General features: G+C 39.6%; 1 long non-coding RNA gene across 1 annotated transcript; it reads right to left on the bottom strand.

Annotated features, from left to right (window-relative positions):
- Nucleotides 1-3,228: 3,228 nt before the first annotated feature.
- On the bottom strand, nt 3,229-5,159 carry LOC123602039. The gene is made up of 2 exons (XR_006714344.1): nt 5,098-5,159; nt 3,229-3,764 (listed from the first exon to the last, which is right to left on the bottom strand). It is a non-coding gene; the product is annotated as an uncharacterized LOC123602039 (long non-coding RNA).
- Between the last annotated feature and the right edge of the window lie 217 nt (nt 5,160-5,376).

The raw sequence follows: 5,376 nt of genomic DNA, 5'->3' as shown, positions 1-5,376 counted from the left end.
AATGGCAAACTGTTGGTCTCTCTGAGAAAAAAAAGATACACTCTCAAAGATTTTTCAGTGTCTAACTTGAAAGGGAGGGACAACTGCACTGTTTCCAGTGTCACAAACACTGTATCAGAAAACAGAGAAGAGAGAGACCGGGAGGAGATAGAAATTCTTTGTGTCAGACAACAGAAATTGTTTAGTTGGGCAGGTTTCCCTGTTAACCAGCTGGTGGGTAAATTACTGCTGGAAGGAATTTATTCTGACCCTGGTGTGCTCTGCCTTAACGTCTTATAGATTTATTCTCAAAATTTATCAGATTCAAGACAAAACCCAGGGCAAGGTAAACCAAAGTTGTGGATGAAAAAAATGCATGGTGGCCTCACTGCAGAACTGGGAGGAACCAATCTAGTATAGTTAGCCAGTTCAGTCAAGATTACTAGAAGGCAACATGACAAGGATTGCATGCAACCATCCGAAGCTATAAGAGACAAAGAAGAATCCTTCCCTAAGGCCTTCAGAGAGAGCATGGCCCTGCCAACCCTTGATTTTGGACATCTAGCCTAAAGAATGTGAGAGAATAAATTTCAGCTGTTAAGTCACTCTGTTTGTGGTACTTTGTTAAGGGAACCCTAAGAAACTGACAGATTTTGGTAGGACTCCAGGTGTCCCCAAATCCTAGATATAATGTCCTAGTCCATTTGGGCATTATGGTATCATAACAGAACACCACAGCCTGGAGGGTTTATAAACAAGATAAATTTATGTCTTATAGTTCTGGAAGCTGGGAAGTCCAAGACCAAGGTGATATTCGATATCTGGTGAGAGCTCACTACTTGGTTCATAGAAAGCTGTCTTCTTGCAGTGTCATTACAAGACAGAATGGGCAAGGAAGCTCCCTAAGGTCTCTTTTAAAAGAGTATGAATTCCATTTATTATGGCTACATACTCGTGACCTAATTTCCTCCCAAAGGCCCCACTTCTAAATATGAATTTTGAGGGGACAAACACATTAAGTCTATAACATATGCCCTCTCCTTTTAGGGTAAAACTATAGGATTTATGACTATAGAGGCTGGTTATTGGCTTAATAAAAATATCAAGATTTCTCTATCCTATAGACAGCATGAACATCATTATTCTAAAACCCCCTGCAACAGAGGAGGTAGGAGTGCAGACATTATCGTATATTTAAATCCCCATCTTGTTGGTGCTAAGCTGTGGATCTCTGGCAGGGAATCATTTTCAGTGCATTAACTTACACATTTATATTTTTAAATATTGGAGATAACAAGATAAACTTTCAGTAAAGATCCGGTAATTCTCCCTAATTGAATCTGGTGTCTTACCCAATTCTGTTAACCTCCTTCTGTGTGAGCCACAGAGGTTCCTTGTCCGATGCGGTTCTATGATGGAATGCATCTGGCTCATTTTAAGGCCCCATTACTATTTGCAGATAGCTTTTAGTTTTTAGTTCAGCACACACCCAAAATCCTTCTTGTAAATAGTCTTTATGGAGACTACGCTTACCTTCAACATATTCTGCAAAATGCTGCATCCTTCCCTACTTGTTTGAGAATGACATTTTTATCTTTTCTTGAATGTCACAATGTACGTATGATGTTTTCTTTGCCTGCTGTGTTCTGACTCACTAGTTGCATGCAGAGCCTGTTCCTTGGCACACAGAATGCATGAGGGTGCACTAGGACATTTCTTGTATAACCCCTTTAAACATCCTTCAACATCCTTAGCTCTGTTCAGACCTACTACACTTCAATAGGGCTTTAGTTAACCCATCTTGCCAATCTCCACTGCAACAAATAAATAGAGTAACTGTTTATTCTTAGTAAGTTGTCTCATTAACTGTTTGTCTCATTTTGATTGACTTTTATACTACACCAAGGCTATGTCTGCGTCACTTTTCCATAGGATTAATGCCTTGCATTCTTTTAATTTACTAGGAAATAATGTTCGAGTTAAGATGCAAACTCTTATTTATTACAAAAGAAATGCCTGCAGAAATAAGCTTAACATGTGATGGACTGATAACAGAGTGAAACATAACAAAAATCCTACTATCAACAGCCATTATCAGTCACACTAAATTGTAGGGGAAAATGCTTTAGTATTCACATCTTAAACCTGGAAAAATTTTCTAATGGTAAATTTTCATATTCCCATTCACTATATAGAAATCTGTTAGCATGCCCTTTCGCCAAATAAAATTGAGCTATTATTACAAAGTACTTGTAGACTTGAAAGACTTGATGTTTAGTTGGGAGGAACAACACTTAAGCTTCTAAAAAGCAGAGCTACCTAATGAAATAGATCTGTTTGACATCTGGTTTTAGAATTCATAGTATATTTGTAATGCCTAAATGTTGAAGCAATGTTGGATAAGATAGTGGTCATGGATAAGAATTAGTTAGGAAAGACCTCCTTAAACAGAAGTGAATTCAAATTTGAAGGAAGTGATGAAGTAGATTGGCAGAGAGGAGATGAGAAGTCTGGGAAGGAACAGACCCGGATTTTCAGCTTAGCTATTAGACATTCATAACTCCTCTCCTGGATAACTCATATGGCATATCTGCACTCAGCTTCCTTGCTGAAAAATGGATACACTGGAGTTCATGACCTCTGTAATTTAAAACTGTTTTTTTCTTAATTTTTTTTAACGTTTATTTATTTTTGAGACAGAGAGAGACAGAGCATGAACGGGGAAGGGTCAGAGAGAGGGAGACACAGAATCTGAAACAAGCTCCAGGCTGTGAGCTGTCAGCACAGAGCCCGACGCGGGGCTCAAACTCACGGACCGCGAGATCATGACCTGAGCCGAAGTCGGCCACTCAACCGACTGAGCCACCCAGGTGCCCCAAAACTGTTAATATTCTATGGAGATGAATTAAAAAAACCAAAAGTAGCAAAAATGATTTTACTCCAGTTGAAGTTACCATCCCTTCTAAATTATTGTCTTAAAAATAGAGGGAAAATGGGGCATCTGGGTGGCTTAGTCAGTTAAGTATCTGACTCGATTTCAGCTCAGGTCATGATCTCATGATGTGTGAATGTGAGCCCTGTGTCGGGCTCTGCGCTGAAAGTATGGAGCCTGCTTGGGATTCTCTCTCTCTCTCTCTCTCTCTCTCTCTCCTTTTCTCTCTGCCTCTCCCCCATGTGTTCTCTCTCTCTCTCTCAAAATAAATAAATCAACATTTTTTTTAGAAAAAGAGAGAAAGATATACATTTTTATTGATGGGGTATAAATATTTTATTTTAAAAGTATTATAGCCATTTTATTGGGTCAACCTAGCTAAGCTGTAACCATTTCTTCCCTTGCACAGTTATGGTCATTTTTACCTAAGAAAGAGAGAAGCTTTACTTTTCTTTCCAACTCTATTAAAAAAACAAGACTATAAAACAGAGAGTAGTAGAGGATCATCCTTTTAGCTTCAGGAGCCTTCTCTCACTCTTAATCCCAGTGACCTTCCTTACAGAACATTTGATAGAAAACGGCTCCTGTGTAGAAAATAAACTTGTGAAAGATCTTGGTTCCTATAGACGGTCTCCACCACATATTCCTGTAGAGTGCTAAGTTTGTCATTTATATTCTTTGACCTTCAATTTCTTCATCCATGAATGGATGGTAATAATCCATACTTCAAAGGGTTGGTGTGGGAGATAACAAGATACCATATGTGGCACAAGAAACAGATGATGAACCCAAAGTAGATGCTGACTCTGTGATGACTGAATCTGTCCCAGAGGTCACATTCATGCATATTGTGCTATGCAAAAATGCAGGGGAAGAGAACATGAGTTCCAGAATAAGAGGTGCCTAAGTCACTGAAAGACTTCCAGTGTCTAAAGAGAAATGCTAAGTGCTACCCTTTGGCAGAGATTTATGAGAAATTGTTTGCAAATTTTATTGTGGAATAAGAGTCTGTCCCTATGATTTAATGGTGAAGTCTCCCACTTCTGCTCTCCCTAGAAAAAATTTGAGAAAACGTTCTCAAGGTCCCTTAAGAACAAGTCTACCCCACCCAATTCACTGTATCAAAACCCTGTCATTTCAGCTCATCAATTCTTTTTTTATCTTCCACTGACCTCAAAGACACTGAAAGACTAGATCACTGAAAAGCAATGATCCTTCTCTAGAAGTACAGCATGATCATAACACCTGAAGACTGCCCACATTGGAGTGCTCAGGTCCCTAAGCTCTAGTTCCCCCGAAGTTCTCATGAAAACTCCCTAAAGCCCCAGAGTTTCATATTTAATGCCTCCTCTGGGAGTCTTCTTCATTACCTTCTGCATTGCCTGACTCTCCCTACTTTTCATCCACACCCACACTATGTTCTTTTTACCAGGTCCTAATACATCAGTCCATCAGACATGGTACTGATTGCTAATGAAGGAGAGTAAGGGAAGGGGTTCATGTTAACCAACCATGTGCTAGGAACCACACCAAGTATCCACTTATGTCCTTTAATTTAATGAGTTTATATATTCATAGACTTTCTGGAAATATGGCTTTATGTGTAAGAGCGACTGTAAAATATAATTTTGGAATGTGTAGGGTTGATTGTGGGGGAGAGAACCACATGTATGCCTCTTTGCATCTCATCCTCACGGGAAGATGCTGACTCCACCCAGTGGTGGGCTAGCGCTGACTAAAATATTATGCCTTTAAAATATAGATGTAACCTCAAAGTCCTCCCTGCTACTGAATTTACCCCTAGCTCATCATGACTGTGCCCTGACATTAAAGGTGAAAGGGAATGGAAGATGCCCGGTGGAGGGAGATAAGGGGAAGAAAATGTTAAATATGGCTTTAAAATTATACTGTGACACCTGCTCATAATTGGTTGATGTCGTCTCTCAGAAAGAAGCCCCCCCTTCTGATTTCTATGGACTGAATTGGTCCATCTAATCCTGTTGCTTTTTGACTTCTTGTGTAAACCTCACTGACTGTCAGAGCTTCGTTCCCACACCAGTCCATTAGAGCACAATATTGACCGCTAATGGAGAAGGGCAAGGGAGACAATGACAACAACAAGGAAATAATCACCACCAGTTGATACAGCCTCTTTCAAGGACTTCTACACATTCAGCATAGATCACCTCATTTATCTTTACTGAATCCCTAGGAGGGGAACTGCAATGATAGAATTCTACTTTAAAAGGGATGAAGTCATAATGCAGAGATTGTGACTTGTCCAAACTCTATCAACTTCAGGAATAGAATCCAGTGGTTCTGTTGATTGTTGGTGTGTATTAAGGTATTTTCTCATGATAATGAAGATGGCAAGCACTGACATTTAAGGAGTAGGAAAACTGAGCTAACCCTGATTCCACCCTGCCCTGTGAACAGCCTTCAGTCACTTACTAACATAACGAAAC

This window comes from Leopardus geoffroyi, chromosome A1 (genome assembly GCF_018350155.1).
Source record: "Leopardus geoffroyi isolate Oge1 chromosome A1, O.geoffroyi_Oge1_pat1.0, whole genome shotgun sequence".
Taxonomy (NCBI): Eukaryota; Metazoa; Chordata; class Mammalia; order Carnivora; family Felidae; genus Leopardus; species Leopardus geoffroyi.
This window is presented reverse-complemented; position numbering and strand designations above follow the sequence as displayed.